General features: G+C 41.4%; 1 protein-coding gene and 1 long non-coding RNA gene across 3 annotated transcripts in view; one reads left to right on the top strand and one right to left on the bottom strand.

Moving 5' to 3' along the window:
- The window catches only part of SLC25A26 (solute carrier family 25 member 26), a 132,339-nt gene that overhangs the window by 30,522 nt on the left and 79,046 nt on the right, over window positions 1–22,771 (bottom strand). The window lies entirely within an intron of this gene.
- Window positions 6,037–18,653, top strand: LOC142468488 (uncharacterized). Its single transcript, XR_012788663.1, has 3 exons — window positions 6,037–6,293; window positions 6,874–6,929; window positions 18,531–18,653. It is a non-coding gene; the product is annotated as an uncharacterized LOC142468488 (long non-coding RNA).

Below are 22,771 nucleotides of genomic sequence, written 5' to 3'. Positions count from 1 at the left end.
TTTGCCAATATTTCAGAGCAAAATACTAAACGTAATCCGGAGTTTTAAATGGCCTGTAGGTCTTCTTGAAAGACATTCTTGTCAATACGCTATGACAACATATGACAAATGAAAAAGTTATTTCATTCAAGAAGTAAACGCAATAGTGAGATTTTCACGGTGTGCTTATGTACGAGAGACACAAATGTACTGTACACATTAAAAATTGTGTAAAACACCCTTCTTTTTCTTCTTTTCTACGTTCTTCTCTATCCTTTGTTAAGCTCATGAGAGACGCGTGTTATATCAATTATTTTATTTCAGATGACAAACTGTTAATGCTCTTTGTTGTATGGACAATATATTTGTTATGTCTCTCTAAAACAATAAAAATAAATTGAAACAAAAAAAAAAATTGGTTTAATTGTAAATTATACAAATGCAAGGAAACAAAAACAAAAAACGGATGGCCGTTACATTTTGATTGACAGGATTTACAATTTTGTGCTAGAAATGTTGGCCGAGATGAATAAGCAACAGGTCAACATCAAAACCACAATTTGCCTCTATTTTACTGTGCCTTATAACATTACAAGCCCCAAGGCAGCTATCATCTTTGTTTGGAAGGTGTTTAGAGGTCTGCGTTTTGTAAGCCGCACATACCAAGTCAGTGTAATATCTCAGCGTTACACTTGGCCACTGTGAGGAACACATTATGAACAGATTTTCTGTGAAAATCTTTGAGGGCCTGCACATATGCACATGTACGTTGGGGGGAGTTTTCCGTGGGCTTTCTATGCTTATAATATTTAATGCAATACATTGCTGTGCTTTGGTGGCTCTTTCGGCAGCAAAGATGGATTCCTAAAAAGTTATTTCATGGATTGTATTTGGTTTAAAAATGTCAGAATTAGTTTTACTTGGAATTTCCATATTCTCCCTAACACCTCTCTTTTGGAATGAATGTAGGTATATTTTGTTATTGATGCAGTGCCTCCAATTTACGATGTGCTTTACAAACGTGATAATACATTATAGGGCATAAATATTAAAATACAATTAGACAATACGATGGAAAATCACCGCCCCGGAGAGCATACAATCGAAGTGGTATGTTGGGAGACTTGCAGAGACAGCAGATTAGTGTAGTCGAATAAGTGCCGTAGATGGCAGTGACCACGTTGGGTGGTAGGAACCACTGTGGGTGTGAGACAGTAGCCAAGAGTCTAAGCTGTTGAGATGCTTCATTCACAAGGTGTGTTTTTAGGTATACATAGAGGTACTGTAGGTGGGGAGAGAAGATGCTTGGCATAAACTGAGAGTAAAGGCGTTCCACAGGTAAGGGACAGTGAGGGGAAAAGGTTTAAGGCGAGGGGGATCTGTAGAGATGGAGGGTAGAAAGGAGAAAGTTATGCGCAGCAGAGCACAGGAGCTGAGCAAGGTCACAGCGAGGAATCAAAGCCGATAAGTAAAGACAAATTAACTTGCGGAGAGCATGGAAGGCATGACAGGGAATTTTGTAGGTGATCTGGAACTTGCTGGGAAGCCAGGAGAAGGATTTACTGTAAGGTGGAGATAGGTAGACACTGTCCTGGGAGAAAGTAAAATGTTTCTAGCTGCAGAATACTGGATGAATTGCAAGGGATAAAGTTGTGAGACAGGGAGACCTGTTACAATAAACCTGACAAAAGAAGATAAGGACGTGCATTAGATTTTCAGCAGCTGAGAAACAGAGGGAAGGGCAGATCTTAGCAATGTTACGGAGGAAGAAGCAACAGATTTTAGCAGAACAAGAATTAAATAGAAAATGTGCTTTGGTAACAGGGTGGGTCAGTTTATGGTGATGGCAAAGGGAGTATTGGGCCAGGTTTATGAGGAGCTCAGTTTTAGACCCATTGGGTTTTAGGCAGCAGAGCATCATCCAGGTGGCTATGGTCTAGAGGCCACTGTGTGTGTGTGTGTGTGTGTATGTGTATGTGTATGTGTATGTAAATATATATATATATATATATATATATATATACAGTGTTCGACAAACCTATACATTTGCTCGCCCCGGGCGAGTGGATTTAACCCCCGGGCGAGTAAATATTGGCCCAAGCAGCACACGTTTGGTACTAGGTGGCGAGTAGATTTTTTTGTGTGGCGAGTAGATTTTTTGGTGATTTGTCAACCACTATATATATATATATATATATATATATATATATATGTATATATATAAATGTTCATGCAAGATAGTGACATCAACAATGTAACCTTCTGACCTACAGGTACAGTTTTACATAGACATGGCATTGTCCTCTTTGTAAATATGACTGTGTAATCCAAAATGTTTGAGTATTATTTAGCAGCTCAATACCGAATGTATATTATACTGCATGCGTGTGTTATATGGATACTGTATGTGGCATACGAGAATGGTTGGATTGGAAGTCTAAAGACTATATTCTGCACCCAATTGATGTATTTTAAAGCCAATATAATCTCTTTAAAAACATATATATATATATGTATATATATATATATATACACACACACGGTATATGATAGATAAGAGATAGAGATGTAGAGGTATCGATACCGCACTTTAATAAAAAATGAGTAGACAATACCATTCTGTGTAATAAAAGCATTTAGTTAGCCACAGAACTGTATTGTCTATTTATTTTTGATTCGCGCCCACACAGACATGTATAGAAAGAGATTACCATGGAATATACCACGCTCATTAAGTCCCCGCTAAAGCTTGATAAATTTACAGTATTTCTAGTGGTGTTCACCCCAAAATTCAAAGTTTAAGAATGTAAAGAATGTCCCTAATGATGTTTCTCCTGCACTGGGGAGCGAGAGTTCCTGCGAGATGGACATCTTGAAAACGAGAGGTATCTCTCAATGTATTACTTCCTGGTAAAACATTTTTATAAATAAATAAAATCTTCTCTTCTTTTCCAGGAGGTGATATGGAGCCACCTCTCCTGTAATGCAGACGAACGGTAGAGGCAGAGACCGGAGAAGTGAAGAGCACCCCGGATATGCACACAAGGGAGGATGGTGTAACGATGCTAGTCTCTAAACAGGAAGTGACCGACAAGGCTGAGGAAGGATATAGATAACCGCTGGGGTCGAGGAAGGCGTCAGAGGTACAGGATCGGGGTCACAGGCAGTGGTCAAAGCAGGCGGCAGAGGCGCAAGATCAACAGGAACACATGCGTCAGATAGGAACAAGCAGGAACTATGCTCTAGCAACATCCTGGAGGACATCCTGCCTCTTTATAGGCAGGACACCAGTAAGCAAGATGGACCTGCAGCTTCAGTGTGGGTAAAAGTGAGGAAAGGACTGCCAGGAAACAAGGTGGATTGCATGGCTTCAGTGTGGGCGTCAGCGGTGCAAAAAGCCTCAGACGGGAGCAGAGGCTCCAAAATGACAAGCCAGAAAGGAACAAGCCACAGAAGTTGCTCTGGTTGGTGTACCTAAAGTACAGAAGCAACAGCGCCAGAGGTGAATGATGACGTCTCAGCGGTTCCGTCCCCCACAGAGGCAAGCGATGTCCATTGCGGCAAAGTCAAAGATCATCGAGTGAGATTAGTCACACCAAGGCAACGTGCTTTGGTAACAGAATGGATGGTGGTTAAGCTTACTATGATGGAAAAAGGGGATACTGGGCCAGGTGTTTACGAGGAGCTGAGTTTGAGATATATTAGGTTTGAGGCAGCAGAGCATCATCCAGGTGCTATGGCCTGGAGGATTATATATATATATATATTTTTTTTTATATATATATATCACACACACACGCACATCTAGGGAAAGGGATTACTTTGGAATATTCAACTATCATGGTTTTGAATAAAGTTATAATACTTTAAGTTCACGATAATTTTTTCTCTACTTCTGCAAACAATGAAGTCTATTAAGTAAGGGTTTTTATTAGTGAATATGTAGTTCAAATCCAAATAAACCATAATATGTCTGAGAAAACATTTAAGATTTAGGGCCTCATTCTCCAGGGTTGTAGTTGCACTGAAAGCACTAACAATGTAATAAATTCAGGTGTAGCCCCCTTCTAGGCACTACTAATTAGTGTAAGCGGTTATCTGGGTGGGATCATTTTGGTATTGCCCCTCACCATCATGTAATGTAGGATGTCTTGTGACCAGGGATGACACCATAAGGCTTTGGTCCCGCTGTGTCTGGCGGTGTGCGCGGCCGCGTGCGTGCTACTCCTCACCATCTGATGGTATCCTCCTGAGCAGGTCCCAGTCCCCCCTCGCTGCACAGCTCACTACACGCTGTGACGCGTCAGCCGCCAGGGGATGCAAGAGAATTGTAATCCCAAGTGGCGACGCGTAACGTGGTGTGGCAGTGAGCCAATGAGGAGAGGAGGGGAGGCTTCAGGGAGGAGAGGGGGGCGAAAGCAGCGATTTGTCTAAATGAACTCTGCAGCACCAAGGGAGCCCCCCTGCTCCCTCCCACAGACTCTCTCCTCATACTCTATGTCTGCAGTGTCAGCAGATGCACAGGGAGGGAGGCGGGGGGGGAACCCCTGGCACAGACAGTGTGATGGCCCCGCCCCCTGACGTCATTGCTGCGCCCACCCGACCCGTTTTGGCCACGCCCCCCCGCTCCAGCTCCCGCTCTCTACAGACCGCAGATAGCGGTCAAGTGCCTCTCCACGCGCCACCTGTCTGCAGTGCGCGTGCGTGGTCTGAGGAAGCGGGGCCTTAGCCTAAGGCAGTGATTTCCAACCTTTTTTGTTTGGAGGAACCCTTGAAGTATTTCGAAAAATCTCGGGGAACCCCTATCTTGCTGACACATATTAGGTTCGACAGGGGTCAGTCATAACATTTCAAACCTCACGAGCCACCTCTATTTCCCACCCTCTACCCATGTATTTCTCTCCCATCCGTCTCACTAACTCTCCCCCCTCCTGCCTTGCATGTATTTATCCCTTGCGTCTCACTCTTACTCCCTCTTTTCCTCACTCACTCCCTCCTGCCCTCCTCTCTTCTCTCACTCGCCCCTACCTTCCGTCAATTACCCCACTCTTACTCAATCCACCCTACAAAATACATACCAAAAAAAAAACACCCGGGAGGGGGGGGGGGAGGTATGGTCCATAGGAGGAACCCCTGAGACTGCTTCAAGGAGCTGGTTGGGAATCACTGCCATAAGGAGATATAAAGGTATATATAGCACCACCCAATGTTCTAGAAGCAGGTTCCTTGGAGTTCTGCCATCGGGAGTCCAGAAAGCCCTGGACCTGTAAGGGGGAGGGACAGCATGACTTAAGGTCGAGACGGGGGTTAAGGAAGAGTGCTTAAAAATATCTCAAACCGTGTGAGAAACAGGCCTGGTCTCACTGAAGGTTTGCTAAATCAGAGTCTGTATTTATCGGGGGGGGGGGGGGGGGGGGGAGAGAAGGGGTTAAAACAGGAGTGTGCAAAATTTCAAGGACGTAGGTATAATATTATGTGTGTAGGGTCAACAGTGTGCGCATCGCTTTACCAAACCACAATACAGGGAAAATAAAGTACAAACAGTGGGCATAGGAGCAGCCAGTAATTGACAACATAAGGCAAGACGCAGCCCTGCCCAAAGAGCTTACAATCTAATTTAACTTAAGATTCAATAGCATTTCTGTATTTAATGGTAGTCAATGTAAGTATTTTATGTATTCCGCTCTACAAAAAAAACCCATCATTAAATGACCAACGTGCCTTCAAGAACCTATTATTTTCTGTAAATTAGAGGGAAATAGTTTACGGTGTCAAATATTTAAATCCAAATCAGAATGAAGTTCCCACCTGTCATCACCAAAAGCCCCCCACATGTAGAATTTACACGAGCTCAGCTAGAGATGCTTCAGGGCATGTCATAACACTTAGTCATTGCTGCACTGTATGTAGATAAATTGGCCTGGAGATGAAACGAGTGCTTGCAAAGGATAAAGGTATTTGAAGCATATTAGGACATGCTTAAAATACTAAACCCAGCCCACTGGCTACAAACCAGGACTCCTCATTTTCCATTCTGCTCCAGAAGGACCATGTCACGGTACTGAAAAAGAAGCAAAAATAGCTTCACTTTTGAAAATATGAACTTCAAACGCTATTTATACCATAAGGTTTCTACTAAACAAATCTTAAAGATAGAGCAACGACTAAGGCTACAACCTGCGTGGAAAGATTGATCGATCAAGTTTCTCGTCTTGCAGCGAGTTAGGAAAGTGCACGATACCAATAAGCACAACACTTCTACAAAACGTGTGAGCCTGGCTAGTGTTCTTGTTTCTGTAAGATTTATGATGCAGGTAAAAATGTGGTGTTTTGTGCATTAGAAAAAAGGTGTCCCGGCCCCGAAAAGCTTCCAATCCTATTGTATTTTAATAATGGCAGGCTGCATGTGTCTTCCCTTCAGTATTATTCAAATTTCAGACTTGCACAGTATTTCTCCGATTTGCCTGATTCTGAATTGTGAGGGCTAAAATATTGCACATGCATACTGCACCTACCTAAATTATGGTGTTTAAGGCTGCAGGTATAAACTGCTCTATCTGTGATCACATTAAAGTATAAATCATGTTTGCACCTGACAAAGCCAACCTTTATCAGCAAAAATATAGCATTTGAAATACTGCGCTAATCAAAGAAGTGCGTAGTAAGTTATATTCTAGAAACTGTCAAGGTGTGTTCGTATTATTAACCCATTAATTAGATTCAAATGCCCTAGAGGTGAATTAATTTGATCCCAACATCACCTTTAGGATTGTACGTGCAATTCAAACTTTGATATTTTAGGGAGATAAAATGCCTACAAGGGTGCAATGAAAATCCTTGAGAAATACAGCGTACATTGTTGTTTCATAGTCCTGATTTGTTTTTTGATTTCAGAAATAATATGCCCCGTTGAAGAAAACGCTATCGGCGCCATGATCGCCAGTAGGAAGGTGAATTAAAGAACGCCGTTATTGTAACACAATCCTCCATACTGTACTTCTCTACTACTTATTTTCTATCTTGCTAGACTTATGTCAATTATTTCACAACTACTCTGATAATTTATCTTTCTAGGAGTGTTAGGGTGGCTGAGCATGCACTTCTTCTTTAACCCTGGCTGTGCTGAAAAGCTGTGTAATACGGCAGGCATAGAAGGTCCCATGTTAAAATCGGTAAAAAGCAAAGAGCAATTCACTGTAAGTGCTCATTTGCATGTCATTTCCCAGAATCCCTGGCTGCAGTGGAAGCACTGTATGCTAAGAGATAATGGGGAAAGACAAGGCTACAGACATGTCTGAGATATGCAAATGTACTCACAAGTGGGATTTTTAACTAAAACATTAAAGCAGCAATTTTGGGTGCTAATTTTATTTTTTTATATGATGGGAAAGGTAGGGATCCCTGAAGCTGAACTGTTCTATTTTGTGCACCAATTACCCCCTTGTTCCCAAGATACTCACCGTTAAAGGTACTGGTGTTCAATCCCCTTCAGGGAAAACAACATGGTGGTCTCAATCTCCAGTGTCATGCGTCCCAAAAGCAATCTGTATCGTCCTATTGGCGCGTGCGACAATGGATTTATTATTCAGGAAGTGATACCGGTAACTTTACTGCTAAGTATCTCGGAAACCGGCGAACTGCAGGAGCTGAAAATAGCGCAAGTCAGTTCCGGGGACCACCTAGTTCCCAATTTATAAGGGAAGATACTGTAGGGGTCAAATAGGCGGGGTTGCTGCTTTAAATGTAGCCTAATTTCAGGATATTTAAAGACAAAACAATAATACATGGTAGAATTGATTCATTTGTGCTTTGTAACTTCTATTGTAAGCTTTCCGAGACAGGGACTCGTCTCTCATTATTTACTTTTTTTTTTATAACTTGTATTTTATTGTGAACAAATGCATGGTATACAGAGTGAACATTATATGCATGTACAATATAGAATAGCACATGTAATGTGGGCTTTGGATCACATATATGAGAATCGCACAACTTTTCGAGCCCTACTCGGTCGTGCGAGTGCAGGTGAACAAATAATAAATAATAATAATGAAAAAAAAAAAAAGGGAGGGAAGGGTTGGGGGGGGGGGGTAGAAGGGAAAGGGGAGGAGGTAAAGGTGGTTGGTAGGGAAGGATATAACAAGGCTAGTTTTTCTTGAAGCATAGATGGCCCATGAGTTGTAAGGCTATAACTAGGGCTTTATTCAGCTTTAAGTAGTTGATCCCGTTGTGTGTGTGGGGGTAGTTATTTTACTCTCCTGTAGGAGAACGCATTTCTTACTATTAAAGCCAAATTGTGTCACGCTCTACCCCAGGGATGTCTGTCTGTGCTAACCAAGGGGTCCAGACTTTTAGAAAGTTATCGCCAGTATCATTAACTAAACTTGTTAATTTTTCCATCTGGCAGATAAACCAAATACGATTCCGAATCTTTGGGATAATTGGAATATCGGGGCGTTTCCATAGTGCTGCAATCTCACACCGTGTGGCTATTGCAAAATGAGCAATTAATTTGTTATGTGACTTTGATAGATCCTTTAAAGGTCTGTTTAATAGAAACAGCCAAGGGTCAGGGGGAATAGAGAGGTCAAAAATCTTCTCAATCCAATTTCTAATTTTTTCCCAGATTTGGGTTATCAACGGGCAAGACCACAGCATATGTAACAGATCAGCTGTTCCTCCACATTGTTTGGGGCACAATGGGGAGGACCCTGGTATGTATTTCGATAATTTTAGTGGGGTGAGGTACCATCTCATAAGAACTTTATATGCGTTCTCCTTCAGTGTGGTGCATATGGAACTTTTGGCAGTGGCTAGAAATATGGAGTCCCAATCCTCATCATCTAGGGATTCCCCTAAATCTATCTCCCATTGGTTCTGGAATGAAGGTGTTTGCTGTTTAGATCTAGCAGATTCGACTACCTCTCCATAGATCGTAGATATAAGTCCCTTAGTGTCGGTTTCTGCCCGGCAGAGCTTTTCGAATTTCGTCAGGGGAGGGTACGGGGCAAATTTGTTATAGAATGCTCTGATCTGGAGGTATTTATAGAATTCTGAGTGGGGCAAATCTTTTTCTAATCTGATATGGTCGAATGTTTTAATTTTCAGATTATATCCTTCCATATCCTTGATTCTATTGTATCCTTTTAGTTTCCAGATTGAACTATTTGTACCAATTAGGCCAGGTGCAAAACATGGGTTATTCCAAATGGGGGACATCAGAGAACGTCCTGATGTGAGTGAGTTTTTTATGTTTGTTGCTTCCCAAACCGATATGGAGTTGGTCAATGAGGTGAGCGGTAGGGCAGCGGTTTTCCTCGCTTTTTTAGGTAGCCAAATCAGGTTACTAAGCTCTAATGGAGAGCAAGCAGAACTTTCCAATTCCACCCATCTTTTCAATTTAGGGTCTGAATGCCATTGTATAATTTGACTTAATTGAGCCGCTTTGTAATATGATAACAGGCAGGGTACCGCTAAGCCACCTGCCAAGGTAGGTCTTTTCATATTTAGTTTATTAACTCTCGGTTTTTTTCCTCCCCAGATAAAGTTAGATATTGCAGACTGAAGTGAGAGTATATCCTTCAGTTTGAGTGGCACAGGCAATGTCTGGAAGAGGTATAGGATACGGGGAAGTAGATTCATTTTAACGCTATGTATCCTACCTATCCAAGAAATCTTCTTGGAAGACCATCTGATAAGGTCTTGTTTTAATGTCCAAATCAGGTTGGGATAGTTTGCATTATAGATGCTTTTTGCATCTTTGGTGATGTGGATCCCTAGGTATTTTATAGATTTCATTTGCCAATTAAATTTAAAATTTAGTTTCAGTAGTTTCTCCGTATGTCTAGGGAGATTGATATTCAAAGCTTCGGATTTGGATTGGTTTATTTTGAACCCAGAGACCTTAGAAAATTTGTCTAGTAGGTCAAATAGGTTAGGTAGTGAAGTGAGGGGTTTTGAAATGATTAGTAGGATATCGTCTGCGTACAGGGCCGCTTTATGTGATTGGGAATAAGCGTTTAACCCTGAGATGTCCGAATTATCTCTAATGCGTGCCGCCAGGGGTTCTATACATAGGGCGAACAGGAGGGGAGATAATGGGCATCCCTGTCTTGTGCCACTTTGAATTTGGAATGGGAGTGAGGGGAAGCCCTGATGTATAACCCTGGCGGTTGGGCCCGAGTACAGCGACATAATCGCTCCACTCAACCGATCCCCAAAGCCAAATGCTGCTAGCGTCTCTTGAAGATATGGCCAGTCTATCCTATCAAAAGCTTTTTCTGCGTCCAGACTTAATAACATGGTTTGAGCATTATTTTTGTTTGCTAATTCTAGCAGATCAATAAATCGTCGGGTGTTATCCGCTGCCTGCCTCCCTTTGATGAAGCCGACCTGATCTGGATGTATTAGTCTGGGTAGGATTAGACTTAATCTGTTGGCCAACAATTTAGCATATATCTTTATATCGGTATTGATTAAGGAAATTGGCCTGTAGCTTTTACAGTTCAGCGGATCCTTGCCAGGTTTATATATTAATGATATAGACGCCCGCAGCATATCTCCGGGGATAGGTGCTCCTGCTAATATAGCATTGAACATGTGGAGCAGCCGAGGGGCAAGTAAGATAGAGAACTTCTTATAATATAGCCCCGAGAAACCATCTGGTCCTGGCGCTTTTGAAGGTTTAAGTTCTTTAATGGCTTGTGACACCTCTTCTAATGTGAAGTCGGCGCCCAGAGCCTTTCTGTCCTGCTCTGTCAATCTCTCCAGTTTTGAGCTAGCTAAGAAATCTCTTAATGCTTTGCTCGTATTGTTATTATGTGCCACTTTCCTTCCGTCATATAAGGAACCATAAAATGAACCGAATTCTTCTACTATCTTTTTGGGATTGGCTGTTTGTATGCCCGATTTTAAGCGTATAGCTTGGATGTTAAACTTAGATTGCCTATCTTTTAGCGCTCGAGCTAGCATCGTATCCGGCCTGTTAGCTTTTTCGTAAAACTTCCTCTTGGACCAACTTAGGGAATTATCTGCCCTGGAAGTCAATAACATATTCAATTCTATATTTGTATCTTTTAGATCCCTTGTTGTTTGTGGATCAGGGTTGGTTTTGTGGTTTGAGAGAAGAGAATGTAGTTTGGTTTGGAGTGTTTTGATTTTGGAATCTCTTTCTCGTTTTCTCTTAGCTGTGATATTGATTAATATGCCCCTTAAGGTTGCTTTATGAGCCTCCCAGAGAATCATATGGGATTCCACAGAGCCTGTGTTTATCTCAAAAAATTGAGCTATTTCTTGATCTATAACATCACAAATTTCAGGTATCTTAAGAATAGATTCGTTAAGTTTCCAGTTTGCACCTGGTCGATTGGCCCGGATATTGTTGCACCTTAGCTCTATTGGTGCATGGTCGGACCATGAAATATCATGGATCTCTGAATGAGTGACCATAGGAACCAGATGGCACGAGATAAAGAGGTAATCAATTCTACTATATGAGGTATGCGGGTGGGAATAAAAAGTATAATCTCTGGTAGATGGGTGGAGTTCTCTCCATATATCCACTAACTGGGTATCTTTTAGGCCTTTGTGAAGGGCGAATTGCGTCTTTTTATTGTCAGAGACTCCTCCTCCTGATCTATCTAATGCCGAATGCATTGTAATATTACAATCTCCTGCTACTATGATGCATCCTTTAGCTACTGAGTTTAGTATTTTGAAAAACTTTTCAAAGAAAATTGCATCTTGTATGCAGGGGGCGTATAGTGAAGCCAATGTGATAGGCTGTTCATGGATCGTTCCAATTACAATAATAAAGCGGCCTTCAGCGTCTTTTTTAATTGTCTGGGCGATAAATGGGACACTGTTACTGAATAGGATGGCTACTCCTCTTTTTTTGGCTGAGGCTGAGGCGGTGAAATATTGGGAGAAGCTCTTATCTAAGAATTTAGGTGGATTTTTGTTACTGAAGTGTGTCTCTTGTAGGAGCAACACATCCGCCTGTTTTCTCTTATAGTCCGTAAAAGCTAATTTTCTTTTGATTGGACTATTAAAGCCTTTTACATTGTGAGATATTAGTGTTAGCGCCATGTGTTGTAGTAAAAGAGGGAACTAGTGTAACAACTCATATACTCACTTTTAGCTATATCATCGGTGAATCTGTCTGTTGTGTTTGTAGTTCTCATGCCATATAGACCTGTCTGCAGGGCTCCAAATGTCCTTAGGAGGGGAGGGAAGGGGAAGGAGAGGGGATAGGGAGACAGAACAGGGGAAGAGACAGGAGGGATATCACAGGGAAGGGGAAAAAAAGTAAAAAGTAAACAGAAAACAAGAGCATACCTCGGGAGCCCCCGAAGATAGCCCCTGCGCCCAGAGGATAGGTCTTTTGGCTCCACCAAATGGGTGGGCCAAACTCCTGTATTGGAGACAGACCTCTCTGGGTCTTGAGGTCGGTCCACAACAATTGGGGACCGAAAAAAGGAACACATGCACGTCGCCGGGGATACTCCCTCCGGCACAATTTCCATATATTTATTATCTTGTTAATTGCGACAGATAAAACTGGGTGTTATAAATGTCAAATAGAAATAGAAACCTTAAAATAAACAGGAACCATAGAACAGAGAATCGTTACAGCTGTAACTTTAGCTGTATGTAATAACAACTTTTGTGATGAATAATAGACTGACCTAAATAACTTCTAAGAACTGCCTGACAAGTGGGACAGGGAAGACATATGATATGATATGACAAACAAGACATATGATCTACAAGACAAATAAGCTATATGAGACAGATATATAGGGCATATAATATAGGTATGGTGCTAACGTTTCTGTGATTTAAATAAACGTGTCTAAATCCCTTACTATGTACAGAGAATTAAATATATTAGCTGTGAAATTGATCATCTAAAGTTTATATGAGACATAACAAAATTACTTATCTCTTGAGTAATGTTTGGGGTGTAATAACTATATAGATATTACGCCAAAAACTGAAAGCCTCTAAATCCTAATAATATATCAGCTTAACCAACTGTCTTTTAACTAAACCTTCCCTAACGTAGGTATATTGATGGAAGGGATAGAACTGCTACTCATACTGGTAAAGGAAAATAGGAGATAATAGTATACAGTATATATAGCCCCCATATACATATACATATATGCCGTCTTCATCATGTAGTACAAAGTACGGCTCATATTAGTACAACGCATAGTATATGTAGTCCCTATGGTACATAATATATAGTATATATTGTGTATGATACATAGAACATAGTGCATAGTTTACAGTATATGACAGTATATATAAAGCGCTTAATACGCGATGTAATATATATTTCAGTATATCCCATGTATATATCAACCATATATCAACCACATATATATATATCAATGTAACATATGCATGCAGCATGCAACAGTGCAACATATATGTAATAATATAATATCACACATACCACATACGCACATCACACAACACACCTACATATATATATAACATAACATGCAATATGTTTATACTATTATTATTATTATTATCCTTACATTATTATATATGTATAATGCAACAACGCAATAGTGCAACAATGCAATATATACATATAATGCAATACAAATATGCAACACATGCATCATGCAACACATACATGCAATACATGCAACACTTACACATATACATACAACTTAACATGTAATATGTTTATATTATTATTATTATTATTATTATCATTATTACATCACTGCATATGTACAATGCAATACCGCAATACACATATGCAATAAAACTAAACATATGACCTTACATGTATACAGATGCCTACAGAAGCTTTTAGGAACATATATACAACAGTACCTACATATATAGTATACAACACCTTGGCCATAGTGTACAATGTATGTATGTTTTTATTAACTGTGTGCTGGTTTATGAGACTTTATTTATTTATTTTATCCAAGGTGTAAGGTGAATGGGAACGAGTCAAGTATGGGACTAAAGGGATAATATGGGACACTGGATGGAACTAATTAAATGTTGTTCATTAAGTCTATTGTAAGTCTCCGGAGGTGCAGCATCTCAGAGTGTGCAGCCTCCTGTGATGTGTCCCGTCTGTGCCAGAAATACCCGCACTTCAGGAAGTAAACCAGATCTCGCGAGAGGGAGGTGCCCGGCGATGACGTCAGATCACTCGCGCGGGAAAAAGCCATTCTGTTTCCCGCTCGGCTTGGAGAAGGATCGTGAGAAGATGGCTGCCGTTCTGAAGTTGTCGACAGAGCTGCTCCGCGATCCCGTCCCTCTCCCTTGGTCTTGGTAGGTCGTCCTCGTGTCAGATGGAGTGTGAGATGTGCGTTTGGGTCTTAGAAGGTTTAAGGGAGGTTTCATATGGAACACAGCTGCCTGGGACGGACTCAGTCAGTGTCTGGAGTCGCAGGTGCCTCTGCGCCATTCTTGGAACGGGTTGAGCCAGCTTTGTTCCTGGTGGGAGCGGGGCCATTCGGGTTAGTTGGCGGGGGGTGAGACGGGTTTTGGTGAGATCTTGGTACGCCGATTTTTGCTAGGAAGCTCTCCTCGTCTTCTGGACTCCTCAGAGTATGTGCCACGCCATTTTTAATAGAAAGTAAAGCGCAGGGGAATAACCACCTGTATTTAATGTTATTGTCTCTGAGTATTTTTGTGACGTGAGCCAGAGCCTTTCTTTTAGTAAGGGTAGCAGGGGCAAGGTCCTGGTAGACCTGGAGTTTGACTCCTTCGAATTCCAGAGACCTTGCTTCTCTGGCAATCCTGCACACCTCTTCTTTGGTGCGATAGTGATGAAAACGGGCCACAATATCTCTGGGGGGATCGCTTTGTTGAGGCTTCCTTCGTAAAGCCCTGTGGCACCTGTCTAAACGTATTTCATGTTCTGGTTTGTCAGGGAAGAGATTTTCTAGCCAGTTATTCGTGAAGTCTTCTGGGTCCAGGACGCTTTCAGGGACCCCCCGCAGTCTAATATTACACCGTCTGTAACGGTTTTCTGCATCTTCTGCTTTATCTTCAAGCAGTTTAATCCGATCATTTAGTATGGAAACTTGATCTTGTGTTTGCGATATGGCCGCTGATGTTTCTTCCGTGGTTGTTTCTAGGGTGGCCGTTCGCTCACCCAATGCGTCTACATCCTTCCTGATGGCCCAGAGTTCTGTTTTAAAGAATGTTTGCATTTTGGAGCAAAACTCTTTTAAATCTTTGCGTCGGACCATCTCTTCGTCTCTGTCCTCCTCAGCAGTTGGATCGATTTCGGGATCCATGTTATTAGCCCGCGCGGGAGATTCCGGCTTGTCCGGTGGGGTCACCCCCTTTCTCTTGAAATATGTGGAGACCGGCTGGCTCCTGGTCCGCGCTGCTTTGCTGGATGCCATCTGTGGGTGTTAATGTTTATTATGCTGTGTGCTGAGCCTTGATATATTCGTTTCTGCCGCTTTTATTTAAATTATAAGTGCCGGTGGGAGCGGAGCTCAAGAGTTAGTACTCCATTCTCCTCCACGTCGCGCATGCGCCTCTCATTATTTACTTTTAAGGACATAACCCCAACTATCTGATTATGTCTTAAAACTTTCAGTATGCCTTTTAAATGAGTGTCGTTCAGATAGAAGACCCCCAACCTCCCTGCTGTTGTTAGTAGGCAGTCAACTGTGCCACACTGAAATAATTCACATGTAAACAATGGTAATTTAAAAAATATATATATTTAGTTTTTGATTAAACATTTTGCATTATGCATCTAATTTTAAGAGAACAAATAATACAAATACAAAATATTGTTATAATATATAATAATAAAAACGGGGTGGTTGATGGATAAAGCTGTCTTACAAGCTAACATTACATAGCAGTTATGGTCCCTTGATAAATCAGTTAAGTACCCAAGAGTATAAACTAGAATTAACCGCTCAGTTTGTAGAAGGGAGATACACTGTGAGTGTACCATTACCCTCTTTTGTTGTAGCCAACCAAGGTTCCCAGAGTGTGAAGAATCTATGGCAAGTTATATTTTCCAAGTTTATATCCCAATTTTTAATCTGCAATTGCAATCTCACGTCTGGTGGAGAACAGAATGTGTGTGACCAACGTGCAGGAGTACCTTTTTATTCCAATTATGGGCTTACCTTCCTAAAATTAACAACCAGCACCAGGGAATATTAAAGCTCATGATGAGAGTACCAACTTTCTAACAGAGATACAGTATAATTTTTGGACCACCATACACCAAGCAGCAATCCTTTGTATCCACATCCTCTCCAACAAAAAGTATAGAGTGACAATGAATTCAGTTTTGTAGCAGTGTAATGCCACCTATGACAGTTTGATATTTGTTTCCATGATTACAGAGTATATGACCTCACAATACCTTAAAAAAAATATTGCCTCAGTCACCTGGATCCAGTTCTGACCCCAAATCCTTCACTCATTGTCTCATATAATTGCACTTCATCTTCCTGTCACCAGGCGCCAGGAGTTGATAAAACAAAGGCTTTCTCTGCGTCTAGTGCTAGGATCACTGTAGAGGTCTTTGAGACATTGCAGTGCTGAATAATGTTAATCATCCTTCTGTCAGCTGTTTGTCGCTCAGATACAAAACCTACAGTACTTAGTCTGGATGGATTAGGGACCCTAGACCAGAATTAAGCAAACAGTAGAACAGGTGTGCCACACTCTTCCGGAAGGTATTTCAATTAAATGCAGAGGAAGCGGCGAAGGCCTCTGTAACTTCTCCTTACCTTGGTTCAGACGGCTTCTGGTAACGCTTCGCCATGGCAATGCGGCATCAAATGACGCCACGGGGTCATGTGATGTTGCGACGCCATAGCAACGTGACGTCATGACGCCAGAGCCAAGGTAAGGGGGGTGGGCACGAAGAGAGGGGGACAGCCGGCAAGGGGGGGCGGGGGTGCAGGGGGAAAAGATTGCACTTCCCGGCAGTAGAAGGGAATAATCTTGGTGTATACTGTATGTTGATGAGAGATGTGTCTATAACCGACACAATGTTGGGTCTTTACCCTATTTAGGCATCACAGTAATTGAAGCGGACAGCATCTCAGAATAGAGAAGGTATTTTTGAAGGATATCATTAAACATATTGACTAGGCGTGGTCTTAAAGACGGGGCTAATTTTTGAAAATGGTGATCTGTAAATCTGCCTGGGCCTTCAGCCTTTGAATTTTGTTACATTTTGATTGTTTGCAAGCACTCATTCAGTATCAGATTTCCCTACGCTTTCAGTGTCCATTACAGGGAGGTTGCATCCAGATAAGTACAGTATGCATGAATCCAATTTTAGAATTAGGGGCATCAGTACGAGATTTAGCCAGATTATATAGACTAAAGTGCAGTAATTGACAAATTCTTTATTAATGTCCCCTGGATCATGGGTGTGTGTCTCACTTTTATTTTTCCACAGTTTTCCACTTGGACCCGGTGCGCTTTGTTGCCTACAGTATATCGTAAAATAATTGCTTATTCCAACGCATTGCCTTTTTTCGGTATCATCAACAAAGCATGCCCTCAGAATTTCTAGTTCGGTTTATCTTATTCCTAATAGATGGAGAAAGATTGTTACCAAAAGCCACCTCTAAAGGGGAGAGTTTGCGATTTAAGTGGTTGATGCACCCAGCTGTGATTTTTGTTCTGCAAGTGCCTAGCCTGTAACCACACCCACAAATAGATTTGGGGGGTTTGGTTAGTTGACTTGAGGTCAAAGTACTGTAAGTGTCAATAGAGTCTTGTATGGTATCTCTTATGTCAGGGATTTCTGAAAGCTGGTCATTTATGCACCAAGAGGCCCCCCTTGTCTTTTGCTTAAAACCTTTCAAATGCAATATAAGTAGAGCGTGAACAGACCATACTATAGTCTCAATCTCAGGTTACAAAATAGAAAATATTCAGAATTAACTAGGATGTAGTCTATTCTTGTATAATAATTGTGCAGTGCTGAATTAAAAGTATATCTCCTGGATGAAGGCTTAAGAAGTCTCCACGTGTCGACTTGAGCATGCGGTCTTAATAACTTTTTAACTTACCGTGTGTTTTTGTTCAGATATACTGTAGGGAATTAGATCTATTGTGTATTTCATCCATAATGGTGTTGAAATCTTCGCTTAGAGTAGTGTACTTTTTTTGTGGGACATTATCACAGGAAAGACTAAGAAATTTGACTTAAATTTCCTTAGGAGCATGCAGACTCACTAGGTCAGTGTTTTTCAACCAGGGTTCTCTGGGCGTCCCTAAAGGATTCCCTGTAATTTTCAGGTAATTTTACAATTGTACCAAATACAGAAGAATTTACAATGCATCTGATCACAGACTCGTTGTTAGAGAGGGTTGTGGGTTCCTTAGAATTTCACATAGGGTTCCTTGACCAAAAAAAGGTTGGAAACCACTGCACTAGGCGATGTGGTTTATACGAAGTTTCCCAATGACAACTAAAAGTCTATCTTCTTTGTCAATTTAGTCTACCCAAGCTTGAACAGGTTTCTAGTATTGATGAAGACAGCTACCCCACTGTATTTGTCTAGCAGAGAAAAAGGGATGTTGAAACGGAATCAGACAAGTCTCCGCCGGCGTTTGTCCGCAGAGAAACCCATCTCCGCAGCCGCTCCGCTGCAGGACACTCAGCTACCGGCCATTTCACCAATAAGGTAAGTTAATCTATGGGGTTTTAGTGGCATGGGTAAAGGGCAAGTGGTTAGGTTTTTAGGGTAGGTGGTTAGGGTAAGGGGTTAGGTTTCATTGGTAGGGGGTTAGGGTCAGGGGTTTTAGGGTAAGGGGCTAAGGATTTAGGGTAGGGGATAGTGTTAGTATTAGGGTTCTTTAGAGTGTAAGGTTAGGGAATTAACTTGGCAGCGAAGCAGCCGATGGGGATATGTCCCAGCGGTGAGTGGCGGCTAAACGCCGGTGGCAATGTGGTCATGGCAAAACGGCAGGAAACAAATGTCCTAGACCGTATTGGAAGGCTTTATCTTTGAACCTAACCTAGTCATTTTTTTATTAAGGTGCGTCTCTTATAGCATTATTATACGCCATTGTTGTTTTGTTAAGAGGGCATTTAGGACCCTTGATATTGATAGAGATAACAGAGAGATTTGTAGTGTTACTCATCTAATTACTAGTATATATATTATTTTCTCATTCTACAGCATGCACTCCTCTCTCTCCTTCGTGAAAGCAGGGGAAAGGAAAATGTAACCTGCACTTCCAATTAGTAGTGAGTGTTGAGGCTACAAAAAAGGAAATATAAAGGAGGAAAAAATAGGGAGAATTTGCTTTTCTGAGAAGGGTGATTCTGTGATATACAATAAATGGGGCACAATAGGGAAAAATAGAGTTATTTGTGGCCGACGCTAAGGGATCTATTTTTCAAGGCAATCTGGGAGAAAAACCAGGGCCTGCACTTATGTATCAAAGCATTTTGCTCCAATTTTGAACTATCTGCCCTAGCTTGCACCTTGGGGAATGTCAGCAGGAAGGGCTGGGGAAGAGTTACCGTATTAATGCCATCAATTGTAAGACGCACCATCGATTTGGCCCTTACAATCGAGGAAATTTACTTTTCACTTCCCATGTTTCAGGAGAGGTCCCATGTCAGCAGAGGATGAAGCGGGCGGTGGCAGGAGAAGTCCCACATCTGCAGAGGATTGGAGATAAGACAGCGGGGGTGGGCGTGCGGCGGCAGGAAAACACCATCATACCATGAGATCCGAGCAGGAGGAGAGCAGCTGGGGAGGAGCGTGCTGTAAGTGTGGAGTTGACCGGTGTCTGACTTCCCGTGTTACATCAGGCTCCTCCCCAGCCATGCTCCTATGCCGCTCTCCTCCTGCCCCGGTCTCAGGTATGATGGTGTTTTCCTGCCGCCGCATGCCCACCCGCTGTCTTATCTTCAACCCACTGCTGACGTGGGACCTCTCCTGCCGCCGCCAGGCTTCATCCTCCGCTGACATGGGACCTCTCATGAAACATGGTGAGAAGGAGGCGGATGGTAGACATTTTTTTTTAAACATTTTTTAAAAACATGGATTCTAAGACGCACACAGATTTCAGACTTGTGAAAATCAGAAAAAGGGGTGTCTTAGAATGGAGTAAATACGGTATATGATGCAGCGATTATGAGATGCCGCACAGTTTGCTATTTCCAGCTCTGGGGACCCCTGGTACCCGAGATACTTAGCGGTGGAGTTATCAGTATTACTTCCTGGTATTTAAAGGCAATTTAAGCCAATGATGTTGCAGCTTCCTATTGGCCCAAGATTTCCCAGCCATTTTGTTTCTCATGGAGGGACATTTAAACCTGGTAACTTCACCGGTAACTATTTCGGGAACTGGAGCTGAAAATCGTGCTGTCCAGCTCTGGAGAACCCCACGTTCCCATCCTGTAAAAAAAAAAAAATGGGGGATAAAAAAAGTGAGATGGGAGTATTACTGCTTTAGCTCTTACTAAATTAAAATGATTTCTTAAAAATGGCCTCCCCTGCAATCTACTGACCCAAAGCACTGTGGGCACAATAAACGTAAGAGTTGTTCTATGTGGTTGATTTATAAGATAATAAACTCCAAATTTCCTAGAGAGGAATGGCTAATCTAATGGAAGATACAGCAAAAAAAACACAACATACAGATGAGATCACAGGACTATTTAGAACACATCTATGTTTGGATGCGAAGAACCACAAACTCTAGTACTTAACATTCTGTAATGTTCCCGCTTTTACTTTTCATTAAAACCACATGTTGGCACCAAGTCATTTCATGGTTCATTTGAGACAAACGTGCAGAAAATTGTGGGAAGCGACTACAGGCCAATGAGTTTGTAAGTGGCAAGACACTCAACCCAACACACCCTTAGTCTTGATGTTTCACAAAACTTTTAACTACACACATTATTGTTTGTGGTTTAAAAAAAAAAAAGAAGAAAGAAATGCAGGAACACCACAAGTACACAGTCCTAATCTTCACATCAATTTAAGACTGCCACAATTCAGAAAGGAGTATATTATTAATACCAGTTGCTGATTTAAAAATGCATTGTGTGTTTGCTTCCTTAACAACAAAAATATGGTTTTTTTTTGTATGTAATGAAATACATCGTTTTCTTACAGCTCTGCCAATTACATTTCTGGGTGCAGATAAACACAGAAATGTTCCTAATCTGGCAGAGTTGAGAGTACATATGACGGCAGCACAAAGATGTCCAAAAATGATAAACCTGGGAAGAATATGTAAAGATTGACTTTTGATATGTCTTTCGAACATATGATAATCCACATTTGAAGCATTAGACATGTAATTAGCATGTCGCCTCTTACCATCTCCAGAGAATTCAATGAGGGTTACGTATAAAGTATTGTTTTTTTTTTAAACTTAATTGAAAGAGCGCATTGCGTATAAAAACCAATTCCTTACCTAAAATCACTGGCGGCATATGTTGCTGTGTCATGAATTATGTTCTTGCATTTGGTGTTATTCTTTGTATGGTGTGATTCATGTTTAGCAGATAAAGGAAAATACCTCCAAGCACTCCAAATGTAATTTCAATGTTTCTGCATATTTATTAGACATACATCTTATACAGACAGACGTTTCGGCATACAAATGCCTTCGTCATCACCCTGATGATATAATAAATAAATATGAAATAATAATAATAAACTTTGAAATTGCATATGGAGTGTTCGTTCACCCAGGAGCAACCGGTAACCCAGGGGCGCTCAACTCCAGTCCTCAAGTCCCCCCAACCCCCTTTCTCCCCATCTGGTCAGGTTTTCAGGCTATCTCAGCCTCAGCACAGGTGGCTCAATCAGAGGCTCAGTCGAAGACGGGACTCCTCCCCTTCCATCCCCCTTGACCTAGCGATCACGTGATGGAATTCTGCACCAGCGCCCCCTCCAGAACTTAAAGAATTAAAACAAGCAATGGTGCTTAATGAGAATATATTGCAATATTTTGAAAACAATCATTTTGAAAATTCCTAGATCCTAAGGGTTTTCCATGTATACAAACATACTAAATTAAAAACAGTTGTACTAAAGTGTGACGGAACCATTTAGCTATATTGTAGGCATCACGGACACTGTGTGCGGAGTAACAATCATTTTACTTTAACGGGGGGGAATTATGGAAAGGATCGATGACATTTACACGCTAAAGAATTTGTCCGAGTATCTGGCAAGTCCCCCTCGTGTAAGTACAGTCGCTGCTCCCATAGCTGAAACCCAATCTCATCAGCACCATTCAGCAGACCATTTCTTTTGGTAGAGGATGCTGGGCTCGGAGGAATATTAAGTATGAAAGATTATCGGTCAAAAACCAGGGGTACTTATACTATAGAAAATATAAATGTTACTTCACCTTACAATTAAAATGTATTACATTTGTTTTTCTTTCTGAACTGAAATGACAGTAGGTCCTTTGATATTTTTCCGTCAGTAATGCATTACATGTATCCAAGCTACCTTTTCTTATTAATCTGCGTCCAGCTTTATGAATGTTCTTTGGTTCTGTGACAGAACTGGCTGCTCCATAATTACTAAACCCACAGAGCACGTTACCCAGCTAAAATCTGCCAGACACTTAATTAACAATGCAAAATTATTTTGTTGGATGGCTCCTCCGCAGAATACGCCAATTTTTACATTCGTATTCTGTCAACACATTCTACATTTGTTAAATAAATGATTGTTTCTAGCCTGCTTTATCTTTCTAGCAGATGCCAAAGAAATGTCTTCCAAACCTTACACATACCAAACACATTCACCAAATCAGA

The sequence above is a fragment of the Ascaphus truei genome, chromosome 17, assembly GCF_040206685.1.
Source record: "Ascaphus truei isolate aAscTru1 chromosome 17, aAscTru1.hap1, whole genome shotgun sequence".
NCBI lineage: Eukaryota > Metazoa > Chordata > Amphibia > Anura > Ascaphidae > Ascaphus > Ascaphus truei.
Note: the sequence above shows the minus strand (reverse complement) of the source record. Positions and strands in the feature narration are given on the sequence as shown.